The sequence below is a fragment of the Hyposmocoma kahamanoa genome, unplaced genomic scaffold (genome assembly GCF_003589595.1).
Source record: "Hyposmocoma kahamanoa isolate Upper Pololo Valley unplaced genomic scaffold, ASM358959v1 210, whole genome shotgun sequence".
NCBI classification, from domain to species: domain Eukaryota; kingdom Metazoa; phylum Arthropoda; class Insecta; order Lepidoptera; family Cosmopterigidae; genus Hyposmocoma; species Hyposmocoma kahamanoa.
The window spans coordinates 6,171,425-6,183,597 of NW_020653731.1; positions in this window are offsets into that span (position 1 = coordinate 6,171,425).

Genomic DNA, 12,173 nt, shown 5'->3' on the forward strand with positions numbered 1-12,173 from the left:
AAACGGTTACCATCCTGGTCTGCCACGCAAGGTCTCGGGTTTGATTACCGGGCCGGGAGAAATATTTGTATGGTCTACATTTATTTCTCTCGTAAGTTTGGGTGTAATATGTGGTTATCTATGTGTGTTCATGGCACCCGCGATACAAGGTTTCTTAAGGAATAATATAATTTGATCCTCAAAGACATAATTGATCTATAGTAAGTGTGCACTTTTTTAAATAAACGACACGTTTTTTATGTTTAATATAATATATATTGTATATTAATTGGTCCGTCTATGTTAGTTGAGCATTCAAGGTAAGACTGTCGTTATGTTTAAGCATACTTAGTTAGTATTTGGTGTTCAAAAATAATATTTGATCCTCTTTTGTCATACAGATCAAATCTTGGTTGCGCTCTCCATTCAGTAAGTTAGGTTAGTATATGTATGAAAAAGCAGAAACTAATTTGCTTGCGTTTCCGAGCATGGTTTTAGGTTAAATTGTATTTATAATTAATTAATATAATATTAGTATATAAATAATATTGTAACACAATAACTTTGGTATATTAGTGAAAACAGTTCCGAAGTTTACCGCTAGATGGCATTGGCGTAGGAAACGCAATTCTGAATCGCGGTGTTAAAATTTTCCCTAAAGTAATGACCTGTCACCAGTATTTTGTATGAAATTGATCGATTCAACGATTGCATTGCTACGGTTATCCTCACTACTAAGCGGAAGCATCTCGAACTCGCGCCCATCTTTCGGAATAGGTTACGAGAACACCTCTGAGTGAGTGTCTTATTGTAAGACTCGCACCCACCGGGACTTGTCGCAGACTCTGCGCCGCGCTTGCATCTAATGGCACGAATCCCTTTTATTGCCCACCCTTGTAGTGTAAGATGTTGTACAATAAACCAAGTCTTCTTCACCAAATTTGTCGTATGATTCCTGCACGTAGCAAGGGGGCACCAGCTAGCCGAGCGAATCCCTGAAACCTGTACACCCCACAGGGTGGTAGAGATTCGCTCGGCTAGCTCCCACTACAATACTGCCGTCCTTAGCTAAAAGAGCGCATGTGACATTTTTACCAAAAATGACATACGTATACTGCCGTAATGAGGAAAAAAAGGCGCGTCTGCCACTATTTTTACTTTTTTCCTATGTGGATTAGGTAAGGAGTTACCGTAAGACAAAAGAGCGTAAGAACTCACACTTTTATGATCGAACTAAGATAAATGGACGCATTTACAAAACAACTTTGTTAAAAGTAATTGACAAGGCATAATTGCGTGTATACGCCACTTCGTTTTAACACATTTCAATCGGTTAAGTAAACGAAAAGACTCAAGTCACATTCTAATTCTAAATTCGTAATTAAAGGGACGTAAGTAACCACCGTGGCCTTTTGATTTAGCACATGCTTGCTATGGTGACTTGGACGCATCTGCCATTATGACTAAATAGAAAGGGCGCAAGTACACACAAGCGCCCATCCTTCTTAGCACTTTAGGAGAAACCGGGGTGTGGGAAGGAGGGACGCATTGACATTCGGTCAGTTGCGCCTTGAGCGCGAGTAGCTTATGCGCAATTTACGTAAAATAAGAGTTTTGTGTTTCTTGAAATGACTGTTTCTAAACAGTGTTTAATTCATGTCATAAAATAAACAACACAACAATTTGAAATCACATTTCATACAATAAGCATTGTGTTCTAGTTTAGGAAATATTTTCTATGTATGTAGGTACTCGTAGATATTACTATAGTATTAATAGAAACTATTTAATATGTACACCACTATAACTAAATGTATCGATTAGATTATATAAAGATTATATAAAAAAAAAAGTTGTAAATAAGGTCCTTATTACCTAAAGGGTTTTCTTTGGTACAGTTTATAATAATTATTTATTTATTCTGTATAATATTTACATGTATTACGTATTATTGTTGCAGTCAAGAAATATGAAACGTTTTCGTGGTTTTTCTATTCTTTCTAAGATATTAAACAATCATGACAATACTTGAGACACCTTGATAAATTCAGAGAAGGAAGTAGTTGGAAACTGCTTTGATATGGATGTCGATGGACAAAAGCTTTTTGAACGACAATACGGAGATGTTCGAAAAATCGCCTATGCCTGACATAAATTTTAACAATAATAAGTAAATTCACGATTCCTTAAGCATCGAAATCAACCCTGAATTTTGTACTGCGTCAGATATCAATGATAGCATATCAGGAGCAGAAAATTTCGTTGACATTCAGTGTAATAATGTACGTAGCAGAGAAAGCAACATGATTCTAGGCAACGTGCTATAAAAATAACGAGCGATAGGAACTCTACATAGCTACTGCAGCACCAGGACCACGTCTGATAACGACGTTTTTGAGTCAGACGATTCGGTTATTATGTTCAGTTGTTATCAGTTATTGAAATACGTACAATTTTTAATAAAACCTGATAATTTTTCTCCTTTTTAGTTAGTGTTTTATGTATGTTTTGTTTTAGCCATAACTTCGGTTAAAGCCATGCAGAAAACTATTGAAAAATAAGAACACAGACACTAACGATAAATATAGTGCTAAGTTGGAAAGGCGTAAAGTGGTTACTTGCCTAGCATTGAGTTGTTGACCCTACCATCTTACAGAAAAGGCGCTTTGATATAGTTTGTAACCAAGAATGCACGATACGTACGAGCTTCATTCAAAAATTTACATATTCCTAGGTACGTATGTATACAATAAAATTAATAAGGAGCTATCTATTTACACATTAAACAATATTCAATGTAAAAGGAAGATTAACTCTTGGTTACTTGGTCTAGGATATAATAATACTGAAGCTATATGTGAAATAACTCAATAGTATTATTATTTTAATAGTATCCTTTTGGTCACCGCTCCTGATTCTCTTAATTATCGCTTAATGCGTGCCCTGACACATTTCACCCACAAATCCATCCACACTCTATCTCCCACATACCAACACACACACGCACATTCTACCCCAACACACACACACACACACACACACACACACACACACACACACACACATTTAAACACACACACACGCATTCACACGCATACTCACATTTGCCCATGCACACAGCTAACCTTTTACATTAACTATTTTTTTGTTTGTGTTCATTTCTTGACAAATTTTCCATGTTTTCAATATTTAAGTTATCTTTATTTCTAAATTTTCCAAATTGTTTAAGTAGTTTGTTGTTCACCAATTATAATTGGCTAAAGTTTATTTTACCATTGGGGTTAGGCGCTGCATGCTGAGATACAGGTTTAATCCTAGTTCGGCTGCAGAGGCTTACATAATTTGAAATGTACAATTTTCTTAGCCTTATTTTATAATTTATAATTAATTATTTTGTATGTCTGTACATTATTGTTTAAAGTAAATAAACATTATTTAACGAACATTTTTTTACTAAAATGAAAAGAAAAAGTTAATAATTGAGCATAAATAATTAAATATTTTATTTTTACATTTTTTATTTTTTTTTTCTTTGAACATTATTTTCTCGGATTTGACTTTTTGTCAAAAGCGCCCTTTTAAGTAACGGCGACAGAATAACAAATAATAAATAAAAATAAAAAGTACTTTAGTAAATGAAATTATAAAAAAATATATATCTAAAATTTATTTTTAATGCTCATTTTTTTTGGTTTTGAGGCCCAACCATTGACTTACAAATCCCAAGTCAACCTATTCGAAATTTAAATTGTAATGTCATCGCAGTATCGCGCTGTCAGTCGAACAAATGAAGACTAAAGCGGAGTGTCGCGCTCTGTATACGATTTTAGCGCCTTACAAGTGCGGACACTTTTTAGCGCGGACCCGACGTCCATATAATTGTAAGTCAATGGGCCCAACAATCAAATTTTATTTATACAAATCAAACATTTTTTTGCGTAGCTCAGGATAGATTAAAACATCCATTGATTTAATTTCTTTTACATCTCAGTGAAATAGGGTCAATCATTAAAAAAGATTTCGTTTCGATTTTTTTGCCTGTTGCTTTTGCAAATTTATCATGATCATTTAAATACATGCCTTTATTTATTCACGGGACTTGTTAACTTATTACTCAGGGTAACGTGCATAGTGTCAATGCCCTTCAGATGTTTGCGAAAACTCTGAATAGCGAACAACTTATTTTACCCATGCAGACCTATCTTATCACGAAGTGCACGACTTGTTTGTCCCAACGTTTGATATCAAAAAAAGTCTCACCGTTTTTTTATACACTCACATATACTTCACGCCCTTTTCCCATCGATTTAACCAGATCCTTACGCGCATCTTTCGCCTCATCAACAAGCATTAATGCTTTCATGCATACTCGTCTGTTAAGGGTGCCTCTTGACCTTTCTGTAGGGCGTCCTCAATTTAATCGTGGTGTACATTCGTCTTTATTGACCCTTACTAAATTGCCTGCTCACACTCGCTTTTTACGTATGCCAAAATCTTCTTACAGTTAATACTATTTATCTTTATAGAGGCGAGCACAAAAGGCAAAAAGTCGAGAGGCCCGTCCAGTCCAGAACGTATGCCGAGGCCACCGCACCGGAACTTCTAGCGGCCACTGATCACTTCGGCCAAGACTGGTTATATAAGGAGCCCCAGTTCCGACATAATACAGGAGGCCCTTTGTGAGCGCCTCTCTCAAGGAGCAGAGGAAGGCGGTGAGGAGGACGTCGGCCCAGAGTTCCGAGGTAAACCCGTCTATAGCGACGGGGCCCTAAAACTCTGGTGCCAGGACAAGGCGATCTTCCAATGGCTAGAGGACGCAATCAGCACCATCAGGCTGCCCACCGGGGAGCCCTCTTATTGAAAAATGGGGTGGAGGCTTCCCGGAGGGTGGTCTGTGGACTGCTGATCCCCGGTCGATGGGAGGAAGCGCGCCGAATCGGCCACATGCTCACTTGGCAGAATAAGTGGGCGGAGGTCCACAGATGGTTTGTCCACAGGTTGCAACAGCAATAGGGCAATACCTTTGTGGTGGTAAGCCTACCTGAAAACCTGGTACCAGTTATTGTGGGGCATGGCCGCCGCTTTACTTTTCAGTTGGGCACAATCTACCTCCGATTCAGGTCAAAGAGAGGAGTACACGGATGTGCTGCCTGAGAAGGCGAGCACATCGACTAATAAAACGAATGCCTCCCCGGTGTCCTCTACCTCCACTGGCTTCACCAGAGAAGGAAAAGGGCTCTCCCTGACCCCCGTCCCTGCCCAAGGTGCACACTTTAAACGCCTTAAAACTGTTATATCTATAAACAGTCTTAATATGGTATAGATTTAGATAATAGTTCTCTATGAATGGTTTTAGAAAAAAGAAGTTGTTCTTATAGACTTATTTCACTCAAGTCAAAATTTTAAAACCTTCTCAATACCAAACAACTTAATTAAGTGTAATCTCTCTTAAGATTTACTCTTATAGTCCTTATTTTAAGTTCATCTGTACAACAACTGATTATTTTTAGTAAAATTGTTCTAATCACATCCAGTAAAGCCTATGAATACTCTAACAACTAGTGTTCTTAAGTTTATTCTAGATATATTTAATTTATAGACATTCTGTAGTGTTTGTACTTATTGACAAACACGTTATAGCGCGTCTTCAGCAGATTTTATTTAAAAACATACTACAATTAGGGTTTTTACTCTATTGGACGTTGTAAGAGTTTATGCAAAATGGACAAAGTAAAGAATACTAAAAGATCTGGTGGAGGTGGTAAAGCTTGGATATTAAGTCACATCATTCGATACAATCAGCGTTGCCAATGCCAATTGTTCAAAATCCCCAAAAATCACTATAATAATAATAACGTACACACTCAACATAGCCCCGCACTAGGGAAACCTTGTGTCGCGGGTGCCACGGACACACACGTAGACAACCACAAATTACATCCAAACTCACGAGAGAAATAAATGAGCACGTAAACTACTGTACTTCAATGTTGTCTATGTGTATTGTGCCGTTTATCAATAGAATACAGTGAAATCATTGTGTGAAATGTGGTTGGCGTGAAAAAATAACCTCAATGTTGTAATGAAAATTTTATTTCTTCCATCATAAGTTAGGTATGTCATTAAAATATTCCTTATATTTAAATGATAGTAAATTTATCCACCTTTCTAGTCATATTATAACACATTCCATACAATTATGCAGAATAACGTTTTTTTTTTGCGACAAATTGGATTTTTTCTAATTGTTTTTTTGACCTAGTGTTTTGAAAACTTTTTTATTGCATAAAGCGCTCATTATTTGGTAAAAGCTTATAAGGGTTTTGTAATACTGTCAAAATAAACAATCGCTTAGAAACATCGCGTTTTGTAGACAATCATAAAAATCTCATAGGAGGAATATTCTTCGACAAGTTCAACTACACTAAAGCAAGTAAAAATAATCTTTTCGTATTCTAAAGCTTTTCTATAGATAAAGCTATAGACAAAATGCTAACTGTGTTTTGTAAAAAGCTTTGAATTCTTATCACCATTTTTATTTTCAAAGAATGACTATGAAGTAGCCGAGAAAAATTTCTTTTCTTTGTAAAAAGTAAATCTAAGTTGAAAAAGCCTAGAACTTCTTGGAAATGGTTTGTTTTGTGAGTTATTTTGTACATTTAAGCTTTCTATAAATATTTAAAACCAAAAATCGATAACTGTATTTTTATTAAGTTTATATTTTATACTTAAATATTTAAAATTTAGCGAGCGCATTACTTTTATGACAGGTTTTACATCACTTTTCACAATGTATTTAAAGTCGCACGTCAATTTGCGATTTCCAACCGATTAAACATTGCGCGAAAAAGTCAGAAATATTATATCTAATTTCGCCATGTTGCAATTTATATAGTTTATATTTTGTAAGCCTTTAAACTTGAAATCTATTAGTATTAAGAGAATTGCGTCCTATGTTTGAAACGCTTTAGTATTTTGGTTTTAAAATAGCATTACTAAGAAAACTATCATAGGCAATAAATTATCTAAAAACTATCTACAAGACTAAATAAAACTGTCTACATTCTACAAATGGTCTTGTAGCATTCTAGCAGGGTTACTTCAGAAAAAAGATAAGAATGACTCTTAACACTACCTATATAGTTTCTCAAAGCACTCTTGTGATCTGCGAATAAAGTTGTGCCCACTTTTACTTTAAATTATCTAGAAACCTTCTTTGAGATATCTTGAGGGAATTTGAACTCTTAAAATATTCAATCGAATTAAATTCTATTAGATGTCTTATAGTATATATTTAGATATGGGTGTGCTGCTTGGGTGTGGATGTCGCCAGCCATACGGTGGCGTCCAATAGTGAGGACGAGTATGTGTCGGCGATGGGAGACATCTGCCAGAACGAGGATGAGGACGACGTACTGCTATCGGCAGATGGCGGTGTCCCCCTCGCCCAATATTTGTACCGTCATTCAGTGCAACCTCCACCAGTCAGACCGCAACGGTTCAGTTTCGGAAGTGGTTGGAGGCAAACGACACAGCCGTGGCGCTGATCCAGGAATCGGCGCCCGCGGCCAAATAAATGGACTCTCACATCTGAGAGGTAAGCTATTATCCACTACTATCTCAGATAAACCACGGACATGCATACAGACTGTACATTTGAAAGTGAGACGCATTTATAGAGTGCGTTGTATTCCTGATTCTGAACCCAAAAAATAATAAACTAATGAACTTAAACTTTACAAAAAAAAAATTTTTAATTTTTTTTCATCGACTACTACTTGTGAACAACATTATTTATCGAAATCTATGCACACCACTATTATTTCTCCTATGGACGCAGCGGCAAGAACAAAGCACAGGTCGGCATTGTTTGCAGAGACAGTGTACGCGCAACCTTGGCCTAGCGAAGACACTTAAATTATTTGTACTTCCACTCGCCCGAACACACTGCGCCGGCGGCGAACGCGCCTCTCGCCTGCAAAGTGGATATTTATTCTAACGTCGAATTGACTGAGATGGTGCGACTTTATGCAATAAGTGGTGATAGTGTGAGGCGAGCTATTGAAATGTTCCCAAATTGGAGTTTACGCGGAGGAGGTGAACAGTGTCGAAGTTGTTGCATGAGAGGATTATCTCAGCATTTTACACTGTGAGACAAAATGTGTTTGTGTTGATCAATTTAAAACAAAATTTACTACGACGTGCTAGATTATGCATTGTGGAAAACGGTGGACATTTTGAACACTTGCTCCGTACCACGTAAGTGTAAATAAACTGTAAATAACTAAAAAATCAATCATTGTAAATTCTATCCCATATCCTAATTTTATTTTAGTCTATGTTAAGTTGTAACATGATTTACTATGACATGCATGAATATGTCTCACTTTCGAATATACAGCCTGTATATTACTCAAACAATTTACACATACAGCCACTAACACAATTCTGTTCCAGAGACCTGTGTGCCGTAAAGCTTCTAGCTGACGCGGCCACAGGCCTGCCTGAAGTGGTGGTCACCTCTGTATATATGGCACAGACTGATGCGCCATCACCACAGGAAATGGTACAGCTAATCAACCACTGCGAGTAGAACGGCCACCACATTGTCATGGCCACTGACTCTAATGCCCACCATCCGCTCTGGGGCATGGAACTCGCAAATGACAGAGGTAAGAATTTAACAGAATACTTATTTACAACTAACCTTCAAATCCTCAATAAAGGTGCAACACCAACGTTTGTAAACAAAAGATGTAGAATTATCGTAGACCTAACCCTAGCGTCAGACGGAGCAGCAAATCTTGTCCATAACTGCCATATGTCCGAAGAAGCATCTTTCTCAGACAACAGATGGATAAGATTCAACTTAGAAACAGTTATCAAAGCACAACAACCGAAACGGAACTCCAGAAAAACCGATCGGAAAATTTACACTGACAAACTACACCAGAGCCTAGAGGGACCGATAGCTCCGGGAAGACTGCTGGGCACAGCACAGATAGAAACACAGGTTAAAGAACTAACATCAAACATATTGAGAAGTTATAACTCTGCATGGCCACTAAGTGACCCAGCCCCGCGACAAGGCTACCAATGGTGGTGGTCTGAGCTTGAGACGCTGCAAAGAAGGGTAAGAAGGCACTTCAATAGAGCAATGAACACATGCGCGGATGAGGACTGAGAAAACTGCCAGACGGGCCAAGATGGAGTTTTCCCCGCTCTCCTACAATGGGGTGGGGGGACACTGGCCCAGCATCTGGTCGACGTCTTTCGGGCCTGTCTTGCATTCGGCTATGTGCCCCATAGCTGGAGAGAGGTAAAAGTTATATTTATACCGAAACCAGGTAAAAACGACTACACTGATGCAAAAATCTTCAGGCCGATCAGCCTCACATCGTTCATTTTGAAGACGTTAGAGAGGTTATGTGATAGAGAACTAAGGGACGGAGCCCTAAAGAACATTCCATTACACGGAAACCAACATGCATACTGCCAAGGCAAGTCCATCGAATCGGCCCTACATGCCGTCGTCGGCAAGATATAAGAGGCCCTTAAACGCAAGGCAATCTGCCTAGGCACCTTTATAGATGATGAAGAAGACACGAAGTGGATGAAGTGCTGGTCAGCTGGATTAGCAACATGCTCAAACGAAGATCTATAAGAACAACAGCGAAAGAGACTCCATGGGCCGTAGTAGCGAAGGGGTGCCCTCAAAGAGGAGTACTATCGCCTCTGCTATGGAACGTGGTCGTAAATGATCTCATCACCAATCTAAACAAAGAACATTTCTATACAATAAGCTATGCTGATGACATAGCCATATTGGTAACAGGCAGTTATGCTAGTACACTCTGTGACATTACACAAGCTGCACTCCAGATTGTGGAAAGATAGTGCAGAGCATATGAACCATCGGTTAACCCAACAAAAACAGAACTAGTAATGTTTACAAACAAAAGATTACTGGGTAACTACATACTACCCAAACTCTTCAGTACAGAAATTCAATTATCAACCGAAGTCCCTAGTACCTAGGTGTAATACTGGATAACAAGTTAAACTGGAACAAACACCTGGACAACAAAATTAAAAAAGCTACTATCACCTTCTGGCAATGCCGTAGAATGGTAGGTAAACAATGGGGACTTTCACCCAAGATAACACTATGGCTCTACACAACGGTGATACGACCCATGATTAGTTACGGCGCGATAGCTTGGTGGCCACGAACCAAGCTAACGACTACAACCGACAAGCTGGACAAATTCCTAAGGCTAGCATGCATGGCGACGACCGGCTGCATGAGGACAACTCCAACTGCGGCGCTCGAAGCGATGCTGGACCTACGGACCCCTCCCACTGTTCATCAGACAGGAACCGGCGTCAACAGCAGTGCGACTAAAAAGAGCCGACCTGGAAGCACATGAGGACCCCACATACAGATATCCTCTATAAGATTGTTAAAGAGGAACCGCTGTGGAGGCGACTGTGGATAGGATCCCAAAACAATACATTTTTGACCAAAAATACAAGATAAAATTGTTTGAAGATTCCAACGAAGGACTAAACCTCAGAGAGGTCCGCGTATTCACGGATCAAAAACAAACACAGGAACAGGTACTGGGGTATTCTCAGAAGACCTCAATATCAGGATATCAACAACGCTTGGTGAACACAACACAGTATTCCAGGCTGAATATATGAGTATACAAGTTGGCAGCAGAAGCAATAATAGCGAGAAGAGTAAAGAATCACTCCATTCTAATACTCTCCGACAGCATGTCAGTACTTCAAGCGCTGAGCAGCTATGACATTAACTCAGGGCTTATATATGAATGCCATCAAGCACTCATGGAGGTATGTATACACAACCACATAACTCTACAGTGGATTAAAGGACACAGCGGCTCACTTGGTAATGACGCAGCAGACGAACTAGCTAGAAAAGGGTCGGAGACGGATGCTATAGGACCAGAACACATAGTGTCCCTCCCCTACCAATGGTCAAGAACAACTATACACAAAGGTACAAAATCTTCTCGTAATAACATATGAACAACCCTTACGGTTTGTAGACAGGCTACACAGAAAAAAGGATTTCTACTAATAAGAAAGAGCAATTTCTCAAAATATTTGCTAATTCTGAAAAAATATTTATTAAACATAATTGAACTAATATAACATATTGTCATTACAAAAGTACTGCTTATCTTTTTCTAATACAATTGTACTCTTAACTTTATTCTTACTTTTAGACAAATACGTTCACTTCAAGATTTTATTCCATTTCTAATCAATTAATTGGACATTACTTACATCAAGAAATTTTTACCTCTTACATCAAATTTAAATAACGACAAAAATAATTGTCGTAACATGTCGCCGAAGGCGCACGCGGTAACGATTACTTTTACTTGTGCTTGTAATAATAAAAATCATTAACAGTCATTAATCCAAAGAAACAATACGTAGTATCTCTAGTTTGTTAGTGTGTTATTTGTAGTCATAATTTAAGAAATTTGGTTTCAGCATGAAATAAACTACACTTGTAACAAGCACAACTTTAACATGCAATTTGTTCCATCACGCCACTGCTAGATGGCATTAGTTGTACTCTGAAACGCGCTATCGTTTTGTTAACTTCAATAGTATAAGTCATCTCATATATTTTGAATTGCTAGTGCTTCCTGCCCCTGTAACATTTATATGGCACTGAATGGTACTCAAGTATTTGAGAAGATTCCGTCCTATTTCTGCTACTTTAAAGTGTTTGGCACTGAACTGTACATACTGTTGGGTCCATAACCCTGTAAATTTACCCTTTTTGATATTAGAAAACATAAATCTTCAGTCAAATAGTTCAAATACCTCTCAATTTTTCTTTTTTTTTTTTCAAGTCAAAATCGGACATTCCTAATAACTAATAAATATTTTGTTGAATCTAGAGTGGCTTTGTGACTTGAAGTAAATTAATATGCTCTTGGATTAAATATTTCTGTCTTATAAGTAAAATACACTTTTGAGAATTTTTTTTACCATTATCAAGTAATTATTCTCTAGCGCCTATAGGGAGATGATCGTTTTATTGGATTTAATAAATTTGTCTTCATAAAAAGAAATTCGTCTTTTTGTAAGTAATCTGTTTTTATCGTTTATGAAAGCACTCTCAACGCTCAACGCCAGTCTATCTC